Source organism: Triticum dicoccoides, chromosome 1A, assembly GCF_002162155.2.
Source record: "Triticum dicoccoides isolate Atlit2015 ecotype Zavitan chromosome 1A, WEW_v2.0, whole genome shotgun sequence".
Taxonomy (NCBI): domain Eukaryota; kingdom Viridiplantae; phylum Streptophyta; class Magnoliopsida; order Poales; family Poaceae; genus Triticum; species Triticum dicoccoides.
Window position 1 is genome coordinate 132,725,924 of NC_041380.1, and position 16,992 is coordinate 132,742,915.

At 51.0% G+C, this 16,992-nt stretch overlaps 1 pseudogene; it reads right to left on the minus strand.

Moving 5' to 3' along the window:
• Nucleotides 1-2,764: 2,764 nt before the first annotated feature.
• LOC119272817 lies at nt 2,765-4,958 on the minus strand (annotated as a pseudogene).
• Nucleotides 4,959-16,992: the final 12,034 nt, after the last annotated feature.

The following is a 16,992-nucleotide window of genomic DNA, read 5'->3' on the forward strand; positions in this document are numbered from 1 at the left end:
CCTTTCCTAGTTGGAATAGGATTCATGGAGGGGGGGAAGAGGAGAGAGAGGAGGAAGGGAGGCCGGCCCCCTCTCCTTGTCCAATTCGGACCAAGGGGGTGAGGGGCGCGCGACCCATCTCTGGCCACCTCTCCTCTCTTCCACTAAGGCCCACTAAGGCCCATATACCTCCCGGGGGGTTCCGGTAACCTCCCAGTACTCCGGTAAAATCCCGATTTCACCCGGAACACTTTCGATATCCAAACATAGGTTTCCAATATATCAATCTTTATGTGTCGACCATTTCGTGACTCCTCGTCATGTCCGTGATCACATCCGGGACTCCGAACAACCTTCGGTACATCAAAATGCATAAACTCATAATATAACTGTCATCGTAACCTTAAGCGTGCGGACCCTACGGGTTCGAGAACAATGTAGACATGACCGAGACACGTCTCCGGTCAATAACCAATAGCGGAACCTGGATGCTCATATTGGCTCCTACATATTCTACGAAGATCTTTTATCGGTCAGACCGCATAACAACATACGTTGTTCCCTTTGTCATCGGTATGTTACTTGCCCGAGATTCGATCGTCGGTATCCTATACCTAGTTCAATCTCGTTACCGGCAAGTCTCTTTACTCGTTCTGTAATACATCATCCCGCAACTAACTCATTAGTTGCAATGCTTGCAAGGCTTAAGTGATGTGCATTACCGAGAGGGCCCAGAGATACCTCTCCGACAATCGGAGTGACAAATCCTAATCTCGAAATACGCCAACCCAACATGTACCTTTGGAGACACCTGTAGAGCTCCTTTATAATCACCCAGTTACGTTGTGACGTTTGGTAGCACACAAAGTGTTCCTCTGACAAACGGGAGTTGCATAATCTCATAGTCATAGGAACATGTATAAGTCATGAAGAAAGCAATAGCAACATACTAAACGATCGGGTGCTAAGCTAATGGAATGGGTCATGTCAATCAGATCATTCAACTAATGATGTGATCCCGTTAATCAAATAACAACTCTTTGTCCATGGTTAGGAAACATAACCATCTTTGATTAACGAGCTAGTCAAGTAGAGGCATACTAGTGACACTATGTTTGTCTATGTATTCACACATGTAATATGTTTCCGGTTAATACAATTCTAGCATGAATAATAAACTTTTATCATGATATAAAGAAATAAATAATAACTTTATTATTGCCTCTAGGGCATATTTCCTTCATTTTTTGCATGTTGCGGGATAGTTATGTGATCCAATTATGTTAGTATTGTTGAGAGGACTTGCACTAGTGAAAGTATGAACCCTAAGCCTTGTTTACCATCATTGCAATACCGTTTACGCTCACTTTTATCATTCGTTACCTTGCTGTTTTTATTATTTCAGGTTACAAATACCTTTATCTACTATCCATATACCACTTGTTTCACCATCTCTTCGCCGAACTAGTGCACCTATACAATTTACCATTGTATTGGGTGTGTTGGGGACACAAGAGACTCTTTATTATTTGGTTGCAGGGTTGCTTGAGAGAGACCATCTTCATCCTACGCCTCCGACGGATTGATAAACCTTAGGTCATCCACTTGAGGAAAATTTGCTACTGTCCTACAAACCTGTGCACTTGCAGGCCCAACAACGTCTACAAGAAGAAGGTTGTGTAGTAGACATCAGCCGCCACCTAGGTCTGCCACTTTCTCTTCCAATCAGGCCCCGCCGTCGCTGGCCTCTAAGGCCTCATTTGGTAGCTAGGGAGAGAAACTCTAGGGTAAGAAAAACACGGGTGTGATTTCCTCGAAGCATAGAAATACACGGGGTATTTCCCCTCCGTCAAGCTTTGTTTGGTAGTAATGTAAGGAAAATCCAGGGCGAGAAACCCCTAGGGGGCAATTTCACGAACACATGGGATCCCCCCTGCCCACCACGGGAGAACTTTCTGCCCCATTTGGCTAAGGGGGACGAACACCTGCCACCAAAACAATTTGAAATTAGGAAGCAAATTCCAGACATCTCTCATGATGAGGCTGAGTCCGACGGCAGAGGGGTGTGGTCACGCCGGAGGAAGGCGGGATACGTCGCGAGGTAAGCGGAGGAGGTCGCCAGAGAGATGCTCGGTCGCGAGAGAGTCGTGGGTTTCCAGCCTGGCGTCGGGAGGTGTGGATTTGACGCCCAGGGAAATGATGGGAATAGGGCTGACACACCCTGACGGGGGTCACAGCCAAATGCGTTGGTGTCCTACCCGGATCCGATTTGGCCCGTGCGTTCCCTCCCCAGGGAATAGACGGGGATCCCGGGGGATTCGAGGAAACCAAACGAGGCCTAATACCATGTTGAAACAGGGAAGGGTCTCACCTCGCAGATGTTGAAACCAGCAAACTTTTTTTTGCGTGGGATTACGAAGGATAAAACCACCAAAAATGATATTTGAAACTTAATACTATGTCATGCCCCTTTACCCTTTAGTCATATACATTGAGAAACATTGTTATTCTCTACATGTAGTTGATAATGTTGCTAATTATATGATTTAAGGCCTCTCCATCTGTTCATACTTGCTGAAAATCATACAAGGTAGTAAACTGCTATTGTATTGTACGTGCTACAACATTGGCAAAGTAACAACTTATATGGAGCTATGGGATGTGCAGAATTGCCTCTGAAATCTCAATCATTTCATTTGTAGGAGACCACTTTAATCCGAGTGGTTGAACCACTCTGTTGCAACAAATAATTAAGTAGCAGATGATCTCAGGAAAGAGTTGTCAAGATACCATTTCAAAGAAGATAATCCCCACAAAGCTATTGCAATCATGTGTGATTGGTTCATTTTATTCTCACAAAGAGTAACTCCTATCTGTAGATGTTTGCATCGCGTGCCACGGATATTCATTTCGGTGGAGAACAGCCCGTCACTGTGCGCGTAAAAAGGAGCAAACCCTGGCCTCTGTGTACACCTTCCCTGGCCGGCAGAAGTACCCCTGCTCCGGCGCGCAGTGTGAGTCGTCGGAGCAGACGCAGAGCCCTTCGATGGCGCAACGCTTCCCGACGATGCTTGGGCTCCCACCATTGACCCCGAGCACCTGGTCGCTCCACTCGCTGGAGAACAGCCCGTCGGGGTCGTACTTCTCCTTCACCCTGAGGAACTCGCCGGCCTTCGGGTACCTGGCGATGGCGCCGTCGAAGGCGGAGTTGCGGTTCTTGCCCCAGTGCGGGAGGCCGCCGTACTTCCGCAGCGCCATCTGCTCGATCTCGTCCACCACGTCGGCGTGCGCGCGTGGCTTGCCGCCGGCGGAGCGGCTCCTGTAGTAGATCAGGTCGAAGTCGACCGAGTCATCCGCCTTGCCGAGGCAGGCCGAGGACGCCCTGACGTAGCGAATGAGCACGCCCACCCTGCCGTCGAGGCCGGCGCAGAACGCGCCCGGGTCGAGGTCCCGGAGCCGCTGCATGTCGGCGACGAACGCCGGCGCCCTGGACAGCGCGACGCTGAAGGCGGAGTTGTAGAAGAAGGGGCCTCGGACGCGCGGGTCCCACGCGCAGGCGGAGCGGAGGCCGTCCTCCGGGCTGTCGATGCACGACCCGAACGTCTGGATGCGGTGCTGGTACCCCACCACCGGGTACCCCGTGAAGGACACGCCGTCGTTGGTGTAGCCGTATCCCTGCCGCTCGGCGGCCGCCACGTCGGTACGCACCGCCGCGCACCGGGCGGCGTCGGTGCCGTTCTCCTGCAGCCGCTCCTCGGCGGCTCTGGCGGCGACGAGCCCGCGCGTGGGACTGGACCGGAAGAAGAGCAGATCGTTGAGCCCGTCTCCCGGCGACGAGACGTCGACGCGGTCGTCCTGCCGGTACAGGACCTGGCCCTCCTGCGGAAGCCACGTCATGTCGCCGAACTCGTGGAGGCGGCCCCACGCGGCCACCTGCGGTGGCAAGTCGGCGTCGCCGCGCTTCACGAACGTCACCGAACGCTTGAACAGCGGCTGCATCGCCAGGGTGACCTGGGACACGACGCCGAGGACCCCGAGGGAGACCATGGCCGCGTCCAGGGCCGGGCCGGGTGATCGGCGCCGAGCTCCCTCACGACGGCGAACCCCTGGCTCGCCGGCGCCGGTGTCACGATCCTCATTCCGACCACGTACTCGTGCACGGCGCTCCCCTTGCCCCACAGCGAGCTTCCGTGCGCGCCCGTCGCCAGGAGGCCCCCGATGGTGAGGCCGCGCCAGTAGGGCGAGTGCGGCAGCGACAGCCCCGCCGCGCCGGCGGCCTCGATGAGGTCCCGGAGGACCATGCCGCTCTCCACCGTCATGAGCCGCGCCGCGGCGTCGACGCGCACCGTCCGGTTCAGCCGCGCCGTGCTGATGATGGTGCCGTCGCGGCCGCCGGGGCACGCCAGCTTGGGGAGGCTGTGCGAGTGCCTGGTGGCCACCTTGACCTTGTGCTTGGCGGACGCGGCGGACGCCACGGCGGCGAGGAGCTCCTGCTCGGTGCGCGGGTAGGCGACGTTGGCCGCGCGGCAGATGGTGCGGTCCGGAAAGGACCCGTACGTGTTGGTGACGGTGCAGTTGGAGGTGCCGCCGCCGCGTGTGCAGATGACTGGCTCCGGTGGAGGGCTGGAGCTTCCGCCGTGGAGCAGGAACCCTGCCGCCAGGAGGAGAACCGCGAGCAAGCTAGTGCCAGTACCACCTTCCATTGCTACCTCTTGGTCTTGTAATTTGTGGAATGAGTGGCGAATGGACTGGCCACCTTACTCATGCTTCCATCGCAGTACTCAAGCAAACGGCGAAGCTAGGCCTTAAATACGTCCGTCGAACACATACAACTAAAGTGAGCTGGTATTTGGTTTTTGTTAAACAATGTGCATACGGTATATCTATAAACCGTATATTGTATGTGTGCGTGTAGATGTTGTACTTCTGTTAGGTTGTTGCGATTGCATCTTATCCTAGCCTATGACTTGGAGATCAATCCGTGACCTAACAGACTTGTGAGCCTTGTAATCTCGCAGCCCTTCGTGGCTATATTAACACGCACGCATCCCTGTTGATAGGCATACGCTTGAGCCTCTATTTCCACATGGTATACAGAGCCTAACCCTTCCAACACGTCATGTCTTCTTCCTCCGCTCCTGTTGCCATGGCCTCCCCTTCCCTCGCATCGCTTGGACACACGATCACCGAGAAGCTCACCAGGGAGAACTTCCTGGTGTGGAAGGCGCAAGTCCTGCCGCATATCAAAGCGGCAGGGATGATGGGCTACCTCGATGGCTCAATCAAGGAGCCGAACGCCGCCCTCCTCTCTGAGAAGGAGATCGGTGACGGGAAGAAGGAGATCGTCACCACGCCCAACCCGGAGTATGCCGTCTGGGTAACGCAGGATCAACAGGTTCTCACGTTCCTGATTGCCTCTCTCTCCCGCGATGTTCTCATGCAAGTTTCAAATCACACCACCGCTGCTAGCATCTGGCAAGCCTTGTGCCAGAGTTTTTCTTCGCAGTCCAGGGCACGCACCATCCAGCTCCGCTCAGCCCTGGGGAACACACGCAAGGGGGATCTCTCGGCCGCTGCCTACTTCACCAAGATGAAAGGGCATCACCGATGAGCTCGCAGCCGCCGGCAAGCCCCTTGGAGAAGATGACCTCGTCGACCAGATTCTCCAAGGCCTGATGCATGAGCCAGAATACAACGGCTTCGTCTCCGCGATCTCCACCCGTGCTGCCATGGACCAACAGATTGGGCTCACTGAGCTCTTCTCGTTGCTCTTGGCAGCCGAGTCACGCATCCTCGCCCAGCAGGCTGCCTTCTCCCCCAACCACTCCGCCAATCTTGCTTCCCGTGGTGGTGGCCGCGGTGGTCGTGGAGGCGGCAGCAGTGGCGGACGAGGTGGCTACAACAACAACTCCGGCCCTCCTCGCTACAACGACAACTCTGGTGGTGGCGCACCGCGCAAGCAAGGTGGTGATCGCGGCGACCGCGGTGACCGCGAACACTGTCAGATCTGCAAAGAGGACGGCCATGGAGCGTGGCGATGCAGGAAGCGCTACGACAAGGGCTACAACAACAACGTCCGAAACCCTGCAGGAGGCGGTGGTGGCGGCAACAATGGTGGTGGCGGTGGTGGCAATGGCAGCCAACACCGGTCTGCCAACGCTGCACACTCATACGGTGTAGATACCAATTGGTATCTTGACACCGGTGCGACCGATCATATCACCGGCGAACTCGACAAACTTGCTGTTCGGGACCGCTACACTGGCAACGAACAGATTCATACCGCTAGCGGGCAAGGTATGGCCATTGCACACGTTGGACATTCAGTTTTATCTACTCCCTCCGGGTCATTGAACTTGAATAATATTCTTCATGTCCCTAAATCTGAGCAAAGCCTTCTTTCTGCCTATCAACTCATGAAAGATAATGACGTGTTTATTGAACTTCATCCTGAAACTTTTCTTGTCAAGGATCAGGCTTCCCGGAGGACCATACTTCAAAACAAGAGTAGATGGCGTCTGTTCCCGGTGACCGGGCACCACAGTGCTCCCCAACGACAAGTCTTTGGAGCAATCAAACCATCTACATCCCGGTGGCACAAGCGTCTAGGACATCCCTCTCTTTCGGTAGTCCAGAAAATTGTTCGAGATTTTAATCTTCCCGTGTCCAATAAACAAGATCACCTTCTAGTGTGTGATGCATGTCAGATGGCCAAGAGCCACCAACTTCCCTATCCCCGCTCAGTTAGTGAATCCAAAGCTCCTTTAGAGCTTATTTTTTCAGATGTTTGGGGTCCTGGACCCATCTCTGTAGGCAGACAAAAATATTATGTCAGTTTCATTGATGATTTTAGCAAATTCAGTTGGATGTATTTGCTTAAGAACAAGTCTGATGTGTTTGAAAATTTTCATCTCTTTCAAGCCCATGTTGAACACTTGTTTAATCGCAAAATTATTGCTATGCAAACAGATTAGGGTGGTGAGTACCAAAGTCTGAACTCTTTTTTTGAACGCATTGGTATCATTCACCATGTCTCTTGCCCTCATGCACACCAACAGAATGGATCTGCCGAGCGGAAACATCGCCACATAGTGGAAGTTGGCCTCTCCCTCCTGGCTCATGCTTTTATGCCTCTTAAGTTTTGGGATGAAGCATTCCTCACAGCGGTATATCTCATTAATCGTGTTCCTAGTAGAGTTATCAAAAATCAAACTCCACTAGAACGCCTCTTTGGCACCAAACCCAACTATAATTTTCTCCGTATTTTTGGTTGTGCTGTTTGGCCTAACCTGCGCCCGTTCAACAAACACAAACTTGAGTTCCGCTCCAAGCAATGTGCCTTCTTGGGTTATAGTAGTCTCCACAAAGGATACAAATGCCTAGACATATCCTCTGTGCGTGTCTATATTTCTCGCGATGTCGTCTTCGACGAACAAGTTTTCCCTTTTGCTAGTCTTCATCCCAATGCCGGCGCACAACTCCGCAAAGAACTTGTTTTGTTACCATCCCATCTTTTGCCTTCACCCAATTTTGTTCCAGGGGGAGTCGATGCTACTGATCCTGTGTCTCTGGCTAATACGTTTGATGAAGGGTCTGCTAATAGTGTGCAGGAAACAGGGCCGGAAATTCATGAAGAAACTGGTGAAAATTCGCATGATTTTATGCAGCACACAGATGATCCAGGCGCAGCTCTCGATGCTGATTCTGGCGGGCGAATCCCATCGGGATCACGCGCTGCAGGCACGTCAGGAAGATCCCTCTCGGGATCGGAGCCTGCAGACGTGCCAGGCGGTCGGCCAGGCGGGCCCTCTGTCGCGCTGTCCCCTGGTCGGGCTACCCGCGCCCGGGCGGATTCCCCTTCTGCGGTCGAGCGCGCTCCACATGGCCGGTCTGACACGCGCACTGGCCTGGGTGAGCTGGGCCCACGCACTAACTCGGGCGGGTCGGGCTCCTCCCAGCCAACCGCGTCGAGTCCACCGCGACCAAGTGGCGGGTCTGCGCCAGGCGCTGCGGCTGGATCGGCCGAATCCCCACAGGAGTCCTTCCTCGGATCTGGTGCGGCTGACTCCGGATCTTCTATGGCTCCTTCGGACTCTGCAATTTCTGCTTCATCCAACGGACTGCAAATTCAGGCTGCTCGACCACCTCCGCCCCCTCCTGCTCGTACACACACCAGGTCTCAAAGTGGTATTGCTACACCAAAAGTTTACAAAGATGGGTGTGTTCACTGGGGGTCTTTTGCTGCCGCAGGTGAACCTAGGAACTTGCAAGATACCTTTGATGATCCGAAGTAGAGGAAGGCGATGGACGATGAGTACTCTGCTCTCATGGACAACAAAACTTGGCGCCTAGTTCCACATGTCAAAGGGAGGAATGTGATTGACTGCAAATGGGTTTACAAGATAAAGAGGAAGTCTGATGGCACCATTGACAGGTATAAGGCACGGTTAGTTGCCAAAGGCTTCAAGCAAAGGTATGGAGTTGACTATGAAGACACTTTTAGCTTTGTGGTAAAAGCTGCTACTATCCGGTTAATTCTTTCCATTGCAATCTCTCGAAATTGGTGCATGCGTCAACTAGATGTAAAGAACATGTTTTTGCACGGTGTTCTGGAAGAGGAAGTCTTTATGAGGCAACCTCCTGGGTATGAGAGCTCAGTCTCACCACGACACGTCTGCAAGCTTGATAAAGCACTATATGGTCTGAAACAAGCGCCAAGAGCCTGGTATTATTGCTTGTACTCCAAACTTCGGTCACTTGGTTTCTTTGCCTCAAAAGGAGACACCTCGTTGTTTTTCTATCATTGGCATGGAGTCACTATTTTTATGCTCATATATGTTGATGATATTATTGTTACAAGTTCCTCTCCTAAAGCAGTTGCAGCTCTTCTTAAGGATCTGAGTTTGGATTTTGCATTAAAAGATTTAGGTGCGTTGCACTTCTTTCTTGGAATTGAGGTGAAAAGTGTTGCAAGCGGAATTCTTCTGTCACAAGAGAAATATGTGCAAGAGATCCTTCAACGGATGGGAATGACAGGATGTAAACCTTCTCCTACACCTCTGTCCACATCTGGAAAGTTATCTCTTCGAGATGGAGATCTTGTTACTTCTGCAGACTCCACTCGGTACAGGAGTATTGCGGGAGCATTACAATACCTCACATTGACTCGTCCAGATATTGCATATGTTGTTAATAAGGTTTGTCAGTTCTTGCATGCTCCTACTAGTGTTCATTGGACTGCTGTAAAGAGAATACTCAGATATCTTCAAGGAACACAGAGTCATGGACTTAAGCTTTGTAAGTCAGACTCCACGCTTGTTAGTGCGTTTTCTAATGCAGATTGGGCAGGCTGTCCTGATGACAGGAGGTCCACAGGTGGTTTTGTAGTTTTCCTTGGAGGTAATCTGATTTCATGGAGTGCTCGCAAGCAGGCTACCGTCTCCAGGTCTAGCACAGAGGCCGAGTACAAGGCCTTAGCTAATGCCACTGCTGAAGTAATCTGGGTGCAAAACATGTTGACAGAATTGGGTGTTCATCATCCCAAGGCAGCATCATTGTGGTGTGACAACTTGGGTGCTACGTATTTATCTGCCAATCCTGTTTTTCATGCTAGGACAAAGCATATAGAGATAGATTATCACTTTGTTCGAGAACGGGTAGCCAACAAGCTGTTGAATGTTCGCTTTGTTCCTACTGGTGATCAAGTCGCAGATGGATTTACTAAACCGCTTTCTTTGAGGCAGCTCGAGGCATTTCGACACAACCTCAACTTAGATAAGTTGTGATTGAGGGGGAGTGTTAAACAATGTACATACGGTATATCTATAAACCGTATATTGTATGTGTGCGTGTAGATGTTGTACTTCTTTAGGTTGTTGCGATTGCATCTTATCCTAGCCTATGACTTGGAGATCAATCCATGACCTAACAGACTTGTAAGCCTTGTAATCTCGCAGCCCTTCGTGGCTATATTAACACGCACGCGTCCCTGCTGATAGGCATACGCTTGAGCCTCTCTTTCCACAGTTTTAAGTCTTGCCGAGACTTCCTTAAATCTTGGTGTTATATCATGAGATCTTACATTGAGATCTGTACATTTTTTTTTTGTTTTCTGTATGTATGTAATGTTACTTGACTAAGACTTGATTAAATCTTAGTCGACTGAGACCTAGCCACGTCTATTCGTTTTCAACGTAGAGAATTAAGTTGCCTGAAAATAGAATTCTGGTCAGTCCATTTCCAGCCCTTTGTTCTTAATTCGAGGGCTTATTGTTTGTTTAGGCACGTTTGATTCATAGCAAATGATTGACTTTTAAAAAAAGGCCTATAAAGTTCAACTTTGGAGATGTTTCACATATGCACGCTATAGGTGGCCTATCTTTGTCTAGCTTGGTGGTTACAATTAGTTAATGCACCAAATGATTTGTGCACAGTCACTCCAACTTCTCCCAATCAGATTCCAGCCGACGACGGCCTCGCCGACTGTGTAACGATCCCCGTTGCCGCCGTTGATCGCCGGGACGCGAGGAAGGAGAGAGGACTGGGAAGAAGGAGCAGCTAGAGAGAAAGACATGAGTTTCTTCAGTTCAATTCTGTTCGATGCCTGTATGCCTGACGCTGCATTTCTTTACACAGGGAGTAGCTAAAATGGATGGTACAGGTCGCAATGAGCTGCATCTCAAACTTCTGCACGAATATCTTCTTCTCAACCATGAATCACTTGTACATGATGTATACTTTCTCCGTTCCAAAATAGATGATTCAACTTTGTACTAAAGTTAATATAAAATTGGGTTATCTATTTGGGAACGGAGGAAGTACTAAGGTTTGTCAGTTCTTTACTGAGAATCCACATGACACCGGGAACCCACTGCTTTTATTGTAGTGTATGTGGTTTGCCAAGTATGTAGATCAACACAAAGAAATCGCTCCACTTGTACGTATATCTCTCTATGTACTTGCAGGCGCAAGATTATACCAAAGTTTCTAATAGTTTTGCCCCCAAATCCCAAGATGCCAGCAATAGCTTGATATGTAGCCTTTGCATCAGAATTTATGGAACTCCTCTCCTCAATGTTCAATACACGCCAGTGAGGGTGGCAATCCAGGATAGCACTTCCGTGATAATCACCAATATGAATATATGATCCCAGGTCCAAACAGCTGGAGCAGAAGAAGGGCAAGCAATAACAACGAACTCACCATGGTGTTATTGTGCCACTTTGGGTTGCACTATCTCTTCAATCAACTGGTGGTGAACACAAGGATTCCATGGTACATATTGCAATTTTCTGTCCAAACTATTCAATGGATACAGATCCTTGCACTTGGTTATGCTCTTTAATTACTTTTTTTTTCGAGAGTACGCAAATTGCGTACCTTAGCTTTATAGAAGATAGAAGGAGTAATTACAAGATATGCTCTTTAATTACCACATGAATAACAATACACTAGAAGACCTTGTTCCATCTGTATTTTTTTTTTTGAACAGTCACCTAGCAGGGGGAGCTTCCTCACCTGAACATATTACCACTCAACCAACATAGTTGTTACATAACAAGAGGGGATCAAGCCTAGATGAGAGGTAGCTTAGCCAGGATCTGGTAGCGTCTCGAAGTGCATTGTTTTCAATCTAAGAATCCAGAGCAAGAAATCTAAACAATTTTACGGAGAGTGACCTTAGACATATGTTGTTCGTCATAAAAGATGAGCGCATTGCGAGAATCACAAATTTTTCCAAATGATGGTGAGAGCAACTAAGGGCCAGATGTTGGGGTTGAGGCTAGGCAGTGATGATATGTCCCAAAGACGGTTGAGAGAGTTGGGTGTCGTGGTTCTAAGACTGACAGTAGAATATGGGGTAGGAATGTAGAGGCAAGATCTTAGCTATGGAGGAGTTGTACACACGAGTTTTACGAGTTCAGGCCCTTCTCGGAGGAAGTAACAGCCCTACGTCTCGGAGCCCGAAGACGGTCGACTGAATATATGTGTGTGAATTACAGAAAGTGTGAACCCTTGTCCAAGAGGAGGGGGTGGCTTATATAGAGTACGCCAGGACCCCAGCTCTCCTCCTTCACACAAGGTTCAATGCTCATAAAGGAGGGGCGTTACTGGTAACGTCTGCAGTAAGTGGTGTAAATGCCTATAAAGCTACGATTTAAGTCCTGACCGTTGCAGAGTGGAGGGCTTCTCATCTTGTGGTGGTCGAGTGTCTTCAAGGTGGTCGAGTAAGCACATCTTCATGGTCGAGTGGATGATGGTTTCTCTTCGACTGCTTCTGATTTTTTGTAGAGATGTCCTTGGGGAGGGTATGTTTGACAGATCCATGACCCTGCCCTAGGTACATAGCCTCGTCATTAGCCCCTGAATGGATCAGGGTTTGAGTGGGGAAGGAGTTGGGAACACTTCCGACTCATTCTTTGTGCTATGAGTATATCTTGTTCTGGAACAATGAGTTGAGGTGACGACGTCGACTCCTTTCTCAGTCGCCTTGGTCCATTCTTGGTTTTTGTCGAGTGAATTTTCATGGTAGAATTCCGAATGATGATGTAGAGGATGTTTTTCTTCAGTCTGACAGGTTGTTCTGCTCTCCGCGGATCTCGCGGGATTCGAATTTTGGGAAGTGCGCCAAACGAACGGAACCGAGGTTATCGGGACGGATTAGGTAAGTCTCCTCGATCCCCGCGCCACCTTTTTTGCCACGTACTACGTGCGCGATCGTTGCGGGATTTGTTTAGATCGCCTGGGTCCACCAGTCAGTCACTCGGGTGACGACCTTATAAAAGGCCTCGGACCAGGCCTCTGCCCCGTGCGCTCCCATTCTCTCTTCTTCTTCTCCCAATCTCTCCGCCGCTCTCGCTTTTGCTCTCGTCGCCGGACTCTCGCTCGAGCTCGATCCGTCGCCATGGGGAAAGAGAAGACGGTGGCGCTGGAGCGCGCGAAGAAGGCGACCGCGAAGGCGAAGGGCAAGCGGACCAACCGGGGCGGGTCCTCATCGAGATTCGGCCTGCCGCCGGGCTGGATCCAGGGCGACTGGATCCTCTCGACAATCACCCAGGACGACCTCAACGACCTGGTGGAGGGGGGAGTGAACCCCCACAAGTCAGCACGGCTCCCGGGGAACGAAACCGAGCCGCAACCAAGGGAGGGTGAGTGTGTTCTCCTCGCCACCCACGTAGATCGCGGATTCTCACTGCCTCCCCATCCTTTCTTCTAGGGTTTTTTGAACTTCTTTGGGTCTCAACTCCACCATTTCACTCCAAACACCATAGTCTATCTGGCCGCTTTCATGTCGATGTGTGAAAACTTCTTGGGTTGTCGACCACACTGGGCTCTTTTCAAACACATCTTCACTTGCCGCTCTCAGTCGGTCAAAAAGGCCAAGTCGAGTGACGAGAAGACACAAGTGATCCATATGTGCGGGGGTCTGGGGATCCAGATGAGGAGCAAGAGTACTTTCCCAGCCATGATTCTTCCTGACTCGGTCCGGGGCTGGCAGTCGACTTGGTTCTACTGCAAGGATCAGCCGACCCCGGGTCAGTCGACTGGACTTCCTCCCTTTTCCTTGGCTCGAGTGGAGAAGCCTGCTCCCTGAAGGTAGTTCCAGAAGAGAAGGCGCGGGTCAAGGTGTTGGTTGAGCGGGTCGTCCAACTCGTCCGCGATGGGGTGACCGGGATGGACCTGCTGGAGGTCTTTCTCGGTCGACGCATCCAACCGCTTTAGGCGTGTGATCATCCGATGTGGATGTACTCTGGGCTCGAAGATTCCACTCGGATCTACCCGGAGGATGTCAGCGAGGATACCTTGGAGAAGTGGTTGATGGGGATCACCAGCAACAAAGACAACCCTCGGGGGTCTAGGAGGGTTATTCCATTCGACAACTCGCACCAGCCGGAGCAGGTATAATTATTTTTTATCAAGTATCTTTCCGATTCGCCGTGTGATATCTTGTTTATGGTCGACTGAATTTCCTTTGATCGTTGTCTTTTCAAGCCCTCATCGACATGTACTCAATGCCCAACGGAGTGCAGGACCAAGACGCCGAGGAAGAAGCGAGCGGGGGCGAGAGCGGCGAGGAGCACTCGGATGCCGAGGAGGACGAGGAGAGCGACGAATCGACTGATGACGAAGAAGTCGACTCGCCTCCTTGCGGGGAGAGGAGATCCAAACACGCTCATGACCCGGCGAGTGCTCCGAACTTGGTAGCTGCGCCGACTGGACAGTCTTCGAAGCGTCCCAGGACGTCTTCCCCAACACCGACTGAGAAGGCTCCAAAGCAGTCCAAAGTTGCGCCGCCTCCAGCGCCGAAAGCACCGAAAGCCACCTCCTCCAAACTGCCAAAAACTTTGCCCAGGATCAAAGTGACCGTTCCTACTATCTCCGGGTAACCATCTGACTTGTCTTTTTCATCGACTCGATTAACCGGACGTAACCGATTGAATGCGGGTCTTTGCAGTGCTGCTACGTCAGGAACCTCTTCTTTCCAGTACCGGGACGAGGAAATGGAAGATGTGGTAACCTCCAACCCAGGTATAAACTCTTGCGATCTTGTTCTTGATTCTTTGGTCGATTGCATTCGAGTGGTTCACTCGGGGTCGAATAATCTGCCTTGAAGCTCCACCCAACGCCATCGATCTTCCAGATGACGATGAAGATGTGGCTCTTAAGCCTAGAAAGAGCAAGAAGGTAGCAGCTGGTAGGGTGTCTCCGCAAGAACCCACTACAACACCTCCCGTCCGTCAACCTGAAGACGCGGGCAGGGCCTCTGTGACCTTTGCTACGCCCTTGTCGAGTGAGCACCCCACACTGCTGACTGCGCATGTGATTCCTTCAGTCGTCCAACTCCACACCACGGAGCTCCAAGCCGCCGCACCTGGGTCGTCTGCTCACTTTTTCACCAGCTATCCCGTCCCAGACAACCAGTCGGAAGCGGCTGCGGAAGCCATCCGACAGGCTGACATGATGATGGAGAAGGCGGTGCATGAGAACAGCCAGGCTGCCTACGATGCTAGTGCTGCCCTTCGGGCCAATGTCCAGGTGAGTAGGCTTTCTGACTATTTTTGCTCTGTGAGGAGATGTTACTCAAAAAAAATCTTCTACACAGTCTGCTGCTGTTTGCGTCGAATTAGAGCACCCGTCGGGTGTTTTGTTGTTTTGGTAGTTTTGTTCTTCCACTCGATCTAGGCGAGTGGGATCTGAACCGGTGGGGGCACGCTAAGTGCACCCACTGGGTGTAGTCCCCGAGACCGCGGTCGACTGCTGGCAGTCGACTGGGGTCTGAGTTCTTCTTTTCTTTCTTTTTTTACTCCTTACACTCGACTCAAACGGACCGGTCGAGTAGTTTCGTTCTTCCACTCGGTCTGGGCGAGTGGGATCCGAACCGGTGGGGGCACGCTAAGTGCACCCACTGGGTGTAGTCCCCAAGACCGCAGTCGACTGCGTGCAGTTGGCTGGGGTCTAAGCGAACTTCTTTAGGTTTGATTCACTCGGAAGTGAATAACCTTTGATCTTATCGACTGATCCGTCTTTTGCCTTCTGCAGAAGTCTTGCACTCTTATTTCTAAGTTTGCTGAACTTGAGGAGAAGCAGAGGCAACTCAACCTCGACTTGGAATTAGCCCAGCAGAATCTGAAGAAAGCTCAAGACGAAGCCGCTGGTATGGAAGGTAACTGATTGTCGACTGACTTTCAATACATTTCTTTGATCTCTTCTTTGATTCGATTGTTTCTTTTGCAGAGAAAATGAAGTTGGCTCTGGAGAAGAAAGACTCGGACCTCGCCGCCGTGCAAAAAGCAGCCCAAGATAAAACTGCTCTCGCAGACCAGAAGCTTGCTTCAATCGGAACACTGGAAGGAGAGGTGACCAAACTGAAATCTTGTCTTAATGAAGCTAACCGCGAAGTGACCAGTCTGAAGAAGGACAAGGTTGTCCTGAATGAAAAGCTGGAGTCTGCAATCCGCAAGAGGAATGACACGGAAGCTTATCTGAGGACTCTTGCCAAGAAGCTTTATCTCACGCTGGAAGGTATTTCTTTTAATCCGACTGTGTTGATGCTTGCGATCGGATCTTGCTTGGTCGATTGACTAATTTTTGCTGCAGAATTCTGTCAAGACTTCGACGAGGAAACTGGAAGGGTCGAGACGGGTCTGGACCCTATCGCTTCTCCAGTCTACGACGAAACTGCAATGAACGTGCTCCGACTGGAGTCCCGTATCACCAGCGCCACAAGCTACCTCGCGCGCCTGAAGGAGGTAGTCTCCTGAATCGACTCATCGCTTTGGCCGGGGGCGATGCTTCAGAATGACCTGGAATCCCTGATGACTTGACTGAACGAGATCCCTGACCGAGTGCAAGAATGGAAGCAATCCTACGCCCAGTGTGGTGCTGACGTGGCGCTGTCCTTGGTGCGAGTCCATTGCAAGGAAGCTCGTGAAGACAAGCTGGCTGCGATCAAAGTCGCTAACACCAAAAAGCATGACTTTCAGTCCTTCATGGAGACTTTCATTGCTGCCGCCACTCGGATCGCTGATGGGATCGACCTGGACTCATTCGTGGAGCCTGCCAGCCCTCCTCCCGCCGAGTGAACAAACTTATGAAACTTGAATCTGCTTTAAATTTGCCTCGGAATGCCGAGTGATTGCTGTAACCGTTGAACTCCTTCGGGCTTGATGCCCGAGTACTTTTGATTTGCTGCTTGGAACTTTTAGGTTTTATCTGAATTTGGTTTATCTCCGAATGTGCTTGCATTTGCCTTCGAATGGATTTTTCTCATTGCTTGGCATAGTCTTTGCACTGGGGACGCAGCTCTGAGGTGGCGGCTCTAGTCGACCTGTGCTTCGCCGTCCTTGCGGATAGGAATGGAGCGGACGTTGTGCTTGTGTCGTAGCTCCGAAGGAGAAGGTTGCAGTCGACCTGCACCTCGTCGTCCTTGCGGATGGGGATGGAGCGGACGTTGTACTTGTGTCATAGTTCTGAAGGAGAAGGTTGCAGTCGACCTGCACCTCGTCGTCCTTG